The 13,733-nt window shown below is 45.5% G+C and overlaps 1 protein-coding gene across 1 annotated transcript in view; it reads left to right on the top strand.

Moving 5' to 3' along the window:
* The window catches only part of PPARGC1A (PPARG coactivator 1 alpha), a 647,562-nt gene that overhangs the window by 508,513 nt on the left and 125,316 nt on the right, over positions 1-13,733 (top strand). The gene's annotated exons all lie outside the window — the stretch shown is intronic.

Raw genomic sequence — 13,733 nt, 5'->3', positions numbered from 1 at the left:
TCTATATATCTATCTGTCTATCTATCTATCTACTACCACCGCCACCACCATTACAACCACCGTGCCTGTTGGCTGAGTACCCACTCATGCCTGACTTTGTGCTAAGTGTTCAACGTCACCTCCCTAATTCTTTCCAACCACCCTGACAGTTGGGTATCGTTATTCCCGTTTTATAGATAAGGGGACTGAGGCCCACCAAGGTGAAATAACTTGCTTGAGGGCACACACTGGTAAGTGGTGGAGCCAGAATTTGGGCCTGGGTATCTCTGACTCCAGACCGCATCACAGCTTCTGTGGTTTCCCAGTAGCTGCTGTCTGTCCTGCACCTGCCACGTGTTGGCCGGGCAGCCTACATCACCTCCTTTCATCCTCACGGCTGTAAAGTAAGTATTATTATTCCATTGTACTGCTGAGAATAATAAAGCATACAGAGAGATGTCAGGTAAGTTCACCAGAGGCACACAGCCAATAAATGTTCTCAATCCCCACGTCAGATGACCCTCCCGCCCCCTCTTCCTTTCTGCCGTCCGCTTTGTGAATGAATCAGTGAGTGGATGGGTCACCTTCCTTTCTCCCTCTTTTCCACTATACTTTGCTTCCTTTATTCTCCTTCTTGAAAAAAAAGAAGAAGAAGAAGAAGATATGGCTTTACTTTTCAAATTAACAATCTAAAACGTGCTGGAGGAAAAGGGAATGGGGGTGGGCAGCAGAAAAGCACAAATCAAACAGAGCCAGGCCCTAATAACCTTCCACCCAGAGGTGGCCGCTTTCCTGCCTTTTTTTTTTTTTTTAATTTTTTTTTCCCCTTCCGCTCCTGCCCTTGCTTTTGCGTCCTCTGAGCCAAGAGTCACATTCCTTCTCTACCTCTCCCAGCACAAATTCCCTTTGGGGGTCCGAGTTTCCCTGCTGCAGCGCTTGGCATAACGTGCCACACGCACATTTGCAAAACTAATCAAGTGTGGAAGGGACAGGGAGTCCCAGCACAGCTCAGAAAGGCGGCGGCCGCCACAGCCGCGGATCCCCTTCCTCGGGCCCCAGAGCTGGGGGTGAGCTGGCGACCGCCTGTAACGGAGCCCCAGCTGCCTGTCCCCGGGACCGTGAAGCCACAGAGGCCTTAGTAACGGAAAATGCCACCGGACACTCCGGGCTGCTGCATGTGCAGGGCTGCCTCTGGGAGTCTTTCGTTCTAAGCCAAAGTTCAGCTGAAGGGCAGTCGTCAAGCCAGAAAGTCATGTGGCTCTCATGTTGGTTAGTGTGTCACTTTGAACAGCTCTTATCTGATATTATTATGACTAACCCAGTGCTGACAGCATGGGACAGATTATAGGGGCCATGTGACACTTATTTAAGGCACCACTGAGGGCACTGTGCTGCTTCTGTTAACCCATTCCTTCCAGGATCGCTTTCCTACACACGAGTGTATTCCCCCCGAGAGGGAGGGAAAGGAAACAAAAAAGTCCGTTGAACCTCAGAGGGTCCTGTGGGCTCCCGTTTGGATGGTCTCTCGGCAACGATATATTTTTGTCCCTGTAGCTTGAGTGGTAATATGCTCTTTGGGCTTCAAAAGAAAATCAATGATGAGGGTTGTTCATATTTCAAAACCTTTCTTTTCGTACACCTTGTACTGATAAAATCCTATGCCTTTGTTGTTGTTGTTCGAAGGTTGATCTTTAAGGTATTAGAGGACTGCACTGAAGTCCTAGCTAGAGAAATAGTCCTTCAGCGCTGTACCTAAATGTCAGCAGTGAGAAGGCGTTACTCCCCACAATATGACTGGCGTCTCGGATGGTGCAAAGCAAATATAAGAAATGCTATTATTTATTATTTATGTGCCGCCCTGGGTGTACATGGCATGGCACGATGCTAGGCAGCTGCACGAGAGCCTGCCACGACAGAAATCAAATTCAGAGCCTCTCACGTGGTGGAGAGGGATTTTGTCCCGCTTGAAGCCATGTGAAACAGTGCAAAGGATCTCTGTGTTTGAGTGAAAAGGAATTTCAAATTCTATTTGGGGACGCGAAGGTACATAAAACGGAGTGTTTAGATCAAAAATTCAGATGACGTCATGGAAAAGACGTCCCCGGGGCTAACATATAAATATGTTTAGTGGGGGACCCCGGAGGGGTCTGTAGACCTCTAGGAGGTGTTGGACAGCAGCCACGTATTGAGGACTTCCTTCCTTGGTGAGCTTGTGCCCTGTTAACATTCGGCTGTAAGACAGAGTAATAATAGTAGCTTCCTCATAGTGTTGTTAAAGAGATTTAATGAGAAGAGGCTTAGAAAGGCTTAGCCTGGGGCGTGAGTGCTCAGTGAAAGGTAGCAGGTGCTATTCTAGTTATTATTATTGTTTGCATGATCGGCAGCAGAAGGCAGAGCACTTTGAACACAGACTTGAAATGTTGACATCCGGGATGATTTCAAACATCGGGCCACTTCAACCCTTTCCCCTGCTGAGGGAGCGGAGCCACTCCCAAACACCCCTGCCCCAATTTCCCACCCCCCACGATGAGCGCCACACTTCTTGCCCCTCAGAGACGTGTCTGCTATTGCTTTCCTCACTGTTCCCGCTTAGCGACTGCGGAGAGACTGGCGCCGCTTCCAGAAAAATGATAAAGGGAGCGAAGTGACCCCCGGAAGCAACGCCAGCCTCACCCCTAATGCCTGAGCAATTCAGCTCTGCCCCCAAACTCCCAGGTGCCACTCAAGCATTCACAAGGCCTGTGGCTCTCTGGGCCTACATCCTTAGCTGGTGGCTTAAGGCACATTTATTATGGTATGAACACATCTTTGGGGGTCTCGCTCTTCCATCACAAGCGTATTACCAGTTTTCCTTCTGCCCCGTAGAACACCCTGTCTCATTTTATCTACAACAGTTCACTGGCCCTTTATAGATGGGTGCGCTGTGTACCTCCCCAGCTGACCTAACATTTAGTCCAGTTTTGGTGAGCTGCTTATTCGTTTACTTAACAATACGTATTGAATGCCTGTTTTGTACTAGGTTGCACTGCTAGGGCCTGGCGATACAGGAGAAGAAGAGTCTAGAAGCCCAGAATAATTTTACGGCCTCTTCTTCCACCAGAAAGTGTGAATTTTCCTTCTAAGGGAGATTCTACTCAATGGCGTCCTTTACTAGGATGATGACCCTTGGGAGAGTAAAATATCAAACCCTGAGAATAGGCCAGACCCTTTTCCCTGATACCCTCACTCTGATGGATCAGGTCAGAGTTGATACGCTGTTGATATTATGGCAATATCAGGTGGCAAAATAAGTATTGAAATGCTCGTGGGCAAATAGGTGCTGCTGGAGGCCCCTGTGTGCCCACCCCCCTGGCTTCTGCTCCTCGAACCTCTTGGCTGCCTCATGATCCCAGCACCAAAGCATTACCTGTTACAGCAGGGGCTTCGAGGACGCATTCTGATTGGTGGGTACCCATTTGCACATTGGCTGTCATGGCTATAAATGCTTTGGAGTCCTAGCACAGTTCTGTCCCACGGTGTGGAAGTCCATCACTGTGAGCTGCATTTTGATGGAGGGCGGTAGTGTATGCAATTGAAAAACCTGGGCTGCATCGAGGTCCCATCCCTTCTGATTCATGTGGCTTTAGATGAATTATCCCAAAGGCTTTAGTTTCCCTGTTGGGTAGACGGGAAGAATAGTAATACCTAGACCCCAGCCTGCCTAGGGCTACTGCAAGGATAAGTTAATTCAGACACCCGAAGCACCCAGAGCAATGTTTCAACCTGGTGAGGGCTCAGCAAGGACTGTTATTTATTATTGTTGTTATCCGGAATATTGGCAAAACTCATGCTCGAATTTGATTCGTTTTAAGAGAAGGTGCAACAGCTCCAATTGCCCTCTTCCCTAACTGCACAACAAAACCAAACCCGAGGAAGAAGCCATAAAGCTTTTCTCGATGATGTGAAATAAGTATCCGTGAAGTTGTTGTTTTACTGGCACAATAAAACGATAGTATCTTTAAGACGTCTCCGTGTAGAATATATGTGTGTATGTGTTTTCGTAAGAGAGACCCTGTATTCGGTAATTGTTTATTGTTGTGTGTATGGCGGATACAGAGATGAATCCCGGAGAGCCCCAGTCATCAAGGAGCTCACTGTCCGTCGGGGAAACAGGTGTATAGGCCAATGATTAAAAGGCAGCAGTAGACAAGCACACCGAGCACTTGAATCCTGAGCGGAAGGACCCAACTCATCCTCAAGGGGGGTCAGCAAAAGCTCCTTGAAGAGCCGACGCCTTAGCTGATTCTTAAAAGATGAAGAGATGTCAGATAAGGAAAGAAGGCCCAGGAAGACAATTCAGGTCGAGCTTGAGGAAGAGCGTGAGAAAGGGTGCTCGTCTAGAAGCTGGAAGCAGGGCGTGATAAGAAGCCAAGCAGGGCGTGTGGGCAGGAGCCGGTCAGAGAAGGCCTCGCTGCTATGTTGCGGATCTCCCCCGAGGTCAGTGTCGAGGCGCCGAAATGAGGCACACCAAGGTGGAGTGCGGCCAGACTCGTACTTCGGAGAGATCACTAGGGTGAAGTTGTATAGGACCTGGAGTAGGGCACTGGGAGTGGAATGGAAAGGAAAAAAACAAAAAAAAAAAAGAAAGATTTAAGGGTCATAAGGAATGAGAAGCGATGGTTCCCTATTTTTGGCTGAGTGAAACTTGTTGCTACTTCCCAAGCGATACAGAAAGCGTAGACCCAGGAGCATCCGGACTGGGTGAGGACGGTGAGTAAGGTCCCTTTTGTGAACTTTGACTTTCTCTAGACGTGCGGGCCACTGGTGGTCAGCCATCAGCGGCCGCAGAGACCGAGAGGGGCCCCTCGGGCGGGAGACACGGAGATGGGAATCATGGCTCCAGTGAAGGTGGTGAACGCCTTGAGAGGCAGTGACGTCATCCAGGGAAGAGTGGGAAGCAGAAGCAGCGTGAGCGGAGAACAGAGTCGGAAGGGATGGAACACAGACACAGCATTTAGGGAGGCAGGAAAGCCAGAGAATGCAGTGGAAGACTAAAAAAAAAAAGTAGGAGGGTTGGCAGACATACAAGCATGGACCACGAATGCTGCTTTCTGATCATACGTCTCTCATGCTGTACTGTGGTAACATTTTAGCTTTGCAATTTTATTGGAACTGTCCTGATTGCCTTGACTGGAGGTATATTGGGTTTTGTTGGTTTGTTGGTTTGGTTTTATTGTTTGTTTTCTAGTTGCGTTTGTTTTGTTTTGTTCTAGTATTTTCCTTAAGTGTTATTTTTCATTCCAGGTAACCATTAAGCTCTAAACTGAATTTTTTTCTTCTTTTGGCCTGTAGTCTAAAACCAAAGTATACAGTGGGACATAAAAACGACCCTCCTATGTCCCCTCCTGTCTCACCTCTTCCAATGACAACGACCTCATAAAAACCTTTCGTTTGAGTCCTGGACTGAGTTTAGGTCAATTCTTCTTTTTAACTGAATCTATTCCATTTTCTGTCCTCATCCTCAGAATATGTTCCCTTCACTGCTTCTCGCGTCCTTTTATGAAATGTTTGTCCTAAATCTCTTTTATTTTGAGTGGCACTTATAAACTAGACTCTAGCACGGAGCAGATGTATTCATTTAATAGTTCGCTTTGATGGCTCCTTTAAGAGGCTTTATAATCTTTATATTTTACCATTGGGTTTGGAATTTTATGCTCCTTTAACAGGTGTATTACCTTCATCAGATGTTTTCATTTTAAGCTGTTGACTTATAAACACATGGCCTGCGGGGATTGATGTGCAGAAAATTTATTCACTTACAGATTTATTCTCCTATTCATTTTTGTATTTAGTGCGGGGATATGCAGAGAACCTTAGACTGACTGATAGTGACAGTCTATTGGTAACAAATGACTTTTTCAATGGCCAAAATAATGGTTTCCTCTAGGTGACAGTGGGTCAGTGAAAGATCACTCATACTGAGAGGGTTTTTAGAAAAGTTAATTAGAAACAGAACGCTTTTGGGCTCATGTTTTGTTGTCCAGGTTTGCGTTTTTGGAGAAAATTGTGCTTAAGCATCTCTTCTGAGGACACTTGCGGGTCTGTCTTTTAAACAATTTAATTGTTCAAGTAGTTGATACTTTCCAAGACAAAATGTATTTTGCTGGAAACTGATGTGTTGTGTTCTGGTCTTATGACCATGAACCCATCATGCTTCTATACAGGAAAGGAAAGGGGAGAAAACCGTGTTTGTGTCCATTGTAGGAAAGAGGGGGCAAGAAGTGTGTGTTACCCAAGGGCTAAGACAGACGGCCACACCCCTTATGCCTTCTGATGATGCGGAAGGGGGAGGGGTTCAATGGGAAACACTGTGAAGAAGCCGGTCCTGCCTGTGCTTTGTGCTCTCCAGAAGTCTGTGCATGTGAAAGGTCAGCTGTCCCAGGGCCTTATTGGAGGCCTCTTCAAAGACAGAAATGGAATAAAAACTCTGTCTTTGCTTTTTTGCCTTAATACCTTGGACATCTATTGTGGACATTAATTGAGCAACCCTTTCTCCAAACAGCACTAATAGTCCTTGGAAGTAGCGTAGGGAATCTCAGAGGAGGGTTAGGGCAAACCGTTTGTCTACACAGGGGGAGGCTCAGAAGTTTAAGACTGGTGCATTCGGTGTCCAGCCTGTTTTGCAGGATTATAAAAGGAAGTTGATGGTCACCATCTATCTCCTGTGACTGATTATCTTCATCATAAAACCACTCTCAGTGATTCAACATAGTTTCGTATCATTTCTGCCTGTGCCCAGGAGAGGCCAGGACTGAGCCAGCATGGAAATGGAATTCGTCTTGCTTCCCAGACTCAGGAATGACATCCTTCCTTAGTAGAGAAGGAGAGTGTAGGCCAGCCCCACTTGTGGTCCTCTCAAAGAAAACCATGTGGCTTCGACAACAGCTAAAAGAGCGAGAGCATAAAGAAGGTGTTGAGGGTGGGTGTAGAGTTAAGAAAAACCAAGTGGACCAATTATTTTGAGAGTGAACTCGTCTGGATATATCTTATTTCAGAGGAGAGGTGGGGGAGGGTATAATGCCTTTTTTTTTTTTTTTTTTTGGTCTCAGAAGGGCAAGATAAAATTTTGCTTCAGTACAATTGGAGTATTTGGGGAATCTCTTTCTAAATACGGGTAGATCAGGTTATATTCCCTTCCTTTTTATTCTGGCAGTTCTTTGATAGGAGTACTCTGGTAGTCATTTCTTTCTTTCTTTCTTTCTTTCTTTCTTTCTTTCTCTCCTTTCTTTTCTTTTTCCTTTTTTTTTTGCACCAAAGTATTTGTTGGCACGTATTTTTCCTGCTGGACTGTGAATTCCTTAAGAGGAGCATCCACGTCTTACGTTTTGTTTCTGTTGCTAGCATCCTATCTTTGCACAATAATCTTTCCCATTTGTTGAATGAATGAACAAGTGAATACGTGAATGAATGAGTGAGCGAGTGAAGAGGTTATGACAGGAACAGATACTAGAATAGGATTGTTTTTAGGTGGGTGACTCCAGTGCTCTGTTGACCTGTATATAATTTAAGGCGTTTGGCTTAATTCCATGCCTTAGTCTGTCCATCTCCCCAATCTCCAGAAATACTTCTTAATACTCGAAACCTTCTGCCAACAAAACCCCACTGTACTGGAGACTCTCTTACTTTCAAAAGAAAAAACCTGGTGTGGTCCAGCACCGGAGGAGTTAACAAGCAGCCAACAAAATGAAAACCAAAGGCTCCCGGGGAAAAGTCAAGAGCAAGAAAACGCAATAGTTAGCTGATAAAATGTCTGCTTCAGTTTCGGCCAACTTCCTTGAACCTTGCCCCATTGCAGTGGCCCCCAGTTGAAGTGGCAAGGAGGTGTCAGTGATAAATCACCCTGCCATGAAACAGCACAAACTTTAGTAAATTACGTGGGGAAACAGAGTGGGTACAATAATGGCGTAGCATGGGCGAGCCAGCAGGCCTTCAGTGGGGTTGAATATTTATCCCTCCTTAGCCATGGGATGCCTTCTGTTCATTCATAGATGGAAAATGAGTTGGGCGGTTTTCATTGAAGCATTCCATTGTATCTGTCAGGAGTAAGCCAGACAAACACAGAGAGAGCTAACATGCCAGCAGAAGCTTCCATCTCAGACCCAGAGAATTCGTGCCTTACCATGAACTACTGAAGTAAACTGCTTTTACTCTTGGTTTGTTTTCGACATTAAAAAGAAAACAAAGGAAAGTGAACCAACTGAACTAATAAAGCTAATCCTCTTAAAACATGACAGAGTTAAAAAAAAAAGAAAAAAAAAGAAGCTTCCCTATTGTGTGAACACGTCTACTCCCCCACTGCTACTGGAGGGAAAAGAGGGAGAAAAAACCCTCAGCACCTATAGAGATTCAGACCACACATGACTGTGTACCTGCATATCTTGGCAAGAAAGTGAAGTTGTCTTAGAGATGCTCCTTTCTCGATGTGATGGGATGTTGAGGACTCCCCGTCTTCTGTTGGATAGCAGAGCTAGGCAATATATTTTGCATTGGCTGGGATCAATTTCTTTTTGAGTGCCAGGCACCCAGTCCATTAGAGCCCATTTTTGAACATGCCCAGCATTTTCCCCTAGCACTGAAGGATCTCTGCTGTTTGTGTATCATTTCCCCTATCAGACTGCAAATTCCTTAAGGGGCAAAATCCAGTTATGATTATCTGGGTGTCCTTCCCAGCTCTGCCCAGGTCCTAGCATGGCTGGAACACTTCACCATCATTGTGGATACTCTATTTGTGGCATGAATGGATGATATTACTTCTTGCTGGTGCGTAATGAGGAAGGCTCAAACATGTAGGAAGTGTTCTCTAACGTTACTGGCGGTACATTATAATTTGGGGACCAGCAGAGGCATTCCATTTAGGTGAATGCATGTTTTCCTTGAAGCCACAGACATATTATTATTTTCCCTTTCAGGCTGAGCTTCCTTTGAAAGCAGAGTCCAAAGAACTTTTCCTCCCAACTAATCCACAAAATTTGCACCGGTAAAATTTCGCTTGCATTCAGTAGGCTCTATGTGCCTTTTACAAAAGAATTCCAGAAGAGCCCCACACAAAGTGTGCTTATCTTGTTAACCCCTCCCCAGCCACCTGCCTGTGCTTGATGGAATCTGAGTGCTTTCAGAAGGTTCTGTTGTCGCCAGTGAAATGTCAAGCAAAATGGTGTTCAGCGTGCCCGGGGGCTTTACAAGAGGAGCTGCCTGGCACCCCGGAGCCTGCCATGTAGTGTAGTGCATTTGTTAACCATAAGGGCAACCAAATCAAATCCCACGCCTGGTCTGGCTCAGGCTGAAAGCTGGAGAAGCCGGGGGAAACATAGTTTTAAATTACAAGGTGTTTCACTCACATGTGCTTCTCTTTGTGGTGACTTTCTCAGAAGTTAAAGAATCCCTTCTCATTCCATTCAATTCCTTCCACTCTGTGCTGCCCCAACACACACACACACACACACACACACACACACACACACACAGTTGGTTATCTGAGGACAAGAGTTGGGTTGTTTACTCTTTTCCCAGAGTACAAAGTCTTGAAGAGTTTAATTGTGAATGTAATCTGAAGAATCAAAGTCAGCCCCATTCCTCAGAAGAATGTGACAGTGGGAGAGAGAGGAATTGTCCCTTTGCCCGGTGCTCAAAGTGGTGTAACCCACTCCTTTCCCTTTGAGACGGGTGGTAGGAAGGGGGTGGGTGGGTGCTGTGGGGAACTCAATGGTCCCTTTTCTAGAAGAACCTCCTAGTTTCCTGGGCTGTGCCCTCCTGGCTCCTTGCTGTTTACTTGGTGGGCAAGCCCAGGCTGGGTGGTGTGGCTGGGATAGAGTTCTGGCTCTGGCCGGGGCAGGCTCCCCAGGGCTGGGACTGGTTTGAAGAGTTGGAGGAACCTCTTTGTTTTTTCCCCAAACAGAAACCTGAGTCTGGCCTGGCTCTGGTCATTTCAATAGCAGGACAAACAGGAAGGGGGTGGGGGGGGGGTTCTAGGAGCTGAATGATGACATCGTAGGATAGGGGGAGCTGAAAAAGAAGTCCAGCAGAACTTTCCCCAAATTTCCCTTCCCAGGGGCCAGTGAGGGTTGGGATTGGACAGTTGGGAGGAGGAAAGTTGGTGTGGGAAGAGGAAAAGACAAGAAGAGTAATTTCAACATCTGGCCTTGACAAGCTTACGATTTCAGGGCAGATGAAGGTTTGGTTTATCCACGGGTTACTGAAGCCAAAGGGTTGTGACATTTACACGGGAGTCGAGTTACCCAGGGGCAGGAGGCATTGCTTGCGCCCCTCGTGGGTTCCATGTCCCTCAACGCATTGCCAAGCTGCTGGCCACGAAGTGATTTCTGCACTCGAGTTTAGTGCTCGGGGATGGCAAACTGAAAGCTTGACCATAGTACATAAACAAATCACCGTTATGATGACGAATAACAGACACTAACCTTGGCTCCACCTTTTTTTTTTTTTCTTCCAACTTTAGATAGATCAAGTTCTAGTAGCCAGAGGCTCCTCTCTAGGTAAAAGGGCCGGTAGATCACCGAGTTCATCACCTGCCACAGCAGAATATGGCCCCACCGATAGAAGCTTGTCTGCACTTGATGTTAACCCGTACCATTATATTTATGATGCTCCTCTGAACATTTTATGTTTTATCTGTTAAAATCAATAGATGGTTTTTCACAGATTGTGATGGGGTTTCTTTATGCATATCACTCTTCTGGCTGAGTTAAAAATTATAGTCTCTAAAATGATTTCATTTACATTTGATCTTCTGTGGAACTCGGGGGTCAAACAGGGCAAGTCAGACGTTTGGAATCTCACTCTCTTCTCAACCTCTCACCCACCACTGGTGATTCTTGCTTTTGTCTTCTCATTGTCTTGCTGAATATGTTGCTGGCTTCCATTTTATCCTCTTAGCAGGGTCTCTTATGAGCAAGAACCTGGCAGTGCTGCCTCGATTCTTCCAATCAGACCCACGTTCCAGGGGCTTTTTCTTTGTCCTCCGTTTAGTCTCTATCTATGTGTGCTGCAAAGCCACTTATTCAGCGCATGAAAAGGGAGAACGTTCTGTCAATAACAATATTTTATCTAGGGCCCCTGACCAATTAGCGGGAGGGCCATCACTCAAATCCTATTTTCTGTTAGTAAGAGGGTGGACTTTTTAAAGGGCTGAAGCAGGAGGAGAGAATCACCATTCATTTATTGGGAACTTAGAATGAGAGAGTGCAGGAAAGCTCAACAGTCTCTCAAGAGGACTCACAATTCACTTCTTTTTTTGAATAAAAAAAAAAAAAAACAACTCTTATTTCACTGGATGAAATGAGATATTCCGAACTGCAGAGGCTCCCTTTGAAGCACGGTATCTTCTAAGATACGTAGAATCATCCAATGCTAGGTTGATGCGGGACCTTCAGGATTTTCTCTTGCCATCTCTCTATTTTAAAGACGGGGAAACTGAGGCCCAAAAGAGTGACATAAATTAAGACAAAGTTGTGTATGTAGGTAAGTGAACACAAACATTTGTTCATGTTTATGAAGCCATGCTTTCAGAGCTCTGAGGCCGATTCTTTCCCCGTGCGATGATACAAAAAGTATTTGTAGAACACTTGTGATACAGCTAGCACTGTGCTTAGTGTCGTAGGGTGAGTATAAAAGGTTACTGCCCTCAAGGAGCTTTATGGTTTTGCTTTTGAAAACAAGGCATATCATGGGGCGCCTGGGTGGCCCAGTCTGTTGAGCATCCAACTTCGGATCAGGTCACGATCCCGTGAGTTCGAGCCCCACGTCAGGCTCTGGGCTGACAGCTCAGAGCCTGGAGCCTGCTTCGGATTCCGTGTCTCCCTCTCTCTCTACTCCTCCCCACCTCATGCTCTGTCTTTCTCTCTCTCTCTCTCTCTCTCTCTCTCTCTCTCTCTCTCAAAAATAAATAAACGTTAAAATAAAAGTTTTTTTTTTTTTAAATTTTTAAAGGTTTATTTGTTTTTGAGACAGAGGGAGAGAGAGCACGAGCCGGGGAGGGGCAGAGAGAGAGGGAGACACAGAATCTGAAACAGGCTGCAGGCTCTGAGCTGTCAGCACAGAGCCCGACGCGGGGCTCGAACCCACGAACCGTGAGATCATGACCCGAGCCGAAGCCGGACGCTTAACCGACTGAGCCACCCAGGCGCCCCTAAAATAAAACAGTTTTAAAAGCAAGACCTATCTAAATGAAGGAATCAGAGAAGGGTGAAGCCGGACATACAGTCAAGTGCTCGATGGTGCAGTGGGGCTGGGGCAACACTCATTATTGCCTTTGCTCATGGTTTATAAAATAGATGGGTCTTCAGATAACTCACAAAGAACCAGTAGAAGAGAGTTATTCAGAAAGAACAGCGCAGGACAGAGGAGCAAGGTCAGTAGGAGATACATGGAAAAGGAATGGCAGATACTTGACATGCGGGCCACTTGCCCCCTTCTCTGTTCGTGGCAGACATTAGTCATCGATTGCAGAACTTTTTTTTTTTTTTCCCAGAGCCCAGACATAGCTGAATATTTTTTAAACAATGAAATCCTGGCAGCTATTTTGAAGTAGTCGGACCAGGCAGGGTAGCAAATGATGAAATATGTTTGCTAACCTCCATGTCTGGATGAACAGATATTTCTGGTAGTGCGATGAGTTACTATTTTAATATCGGAAGATAAAAATGTATAAGCTTTACCATTGATAATCACGAGGAATATTGGCCAGGATGAGCCATCGTTAAGAGACCCACAATGTTTGCGTATAATCTATTTGAATTTAAGTTATTTTTTGGCATGTCGGCTCTCTCTAAGTGTAGTGCTTTTTGCAGTGCCTGGTACATTTTGGGTGTGCAGTAAATATTTGTTGAATGAATGAAACTCACAGAGAAGTTAATTGTAGCCTTGAAGAGGTGAGAGGCCAGAGTTTTATAAGCTGAATCCATCCAACTCATGCTGGGACCTGAGCCAGGAACTAGTATATCTGTAATATATCTCAATGCACGAACCACCTTCTTCTCTAAAATTGGTATCAGCAGGGCCCTCTGTTTCCTGCCATGCACATTTGCTCTAAGTCACAACATTAATTAATAGAGAAAAATTTATTGTAAAAAAAAAAAAAGAGTAGCAACTCAAAATTACTTGTCTTCCTGCATTTGGATGTCTTACCCAACTACATCCCATGAGACATAACATGGCAGGTTTTATTTTCAGAGACTCCATTGTCACTTGTACTTTAATTTCTGTTGTTAACCAACAAGATTATAAAATTCACAAGAGCGAGAACTTCAGCTATTTTTTAAACTGCTTACCCATACGTGCACATTTATTAAGCATCCACTCTTACATGGCATTTTACTAGAGAAAAGAGGCCACGAAGAAGGGTTGGATTTACAAGACGTGTACCTTACGTGGTAGCTACTCAGTGAGTTCTCAGTAAGCAGGTATCGCTGTTTTCATTCCTTATATCCTCCACATGGGGTTAGCAGATACATGTCATCTCTCCTGCCTGTTCGACTGTTTCATAATGGTTGCTTGGGAGTCCGTTGTCAAAAAAGATTCCGAGGTCATGAGCAGATTCTGAAAGGGGTGGCCATCAGTGAGTGATATCAGTCTATGAGCAAAGGAGAGGGAGCCCGGTGGCCTTTGCCCGGAAAAGATACACCGTCTTTGCACTGAGAATGAGGCCCTTGGGAATGTTCCCCAACACCTTCCCCCAGTTCTGATTCAGTAGTTCATGTTTT

Source organism: Panthera onca, chromosome B1 (assembly GCF_046562875.1).
Source record: "Panthera onca isolate mPanOnc1 chromosome B1, mPanOnc1 haplotype 2, whole genome shotgun sequence".
Classification (NCBI taxonomy): Eukaryota; Metazoa; Chordata; class Mammalia; order Carnivora; family Felidae; genus Panthera; species Panthera onca.
The sequence above is the reverse complement of the archived record's forward strand: the minus strand, read 5'-3'. Positions and strand labels throughout refer to the sequence as shown.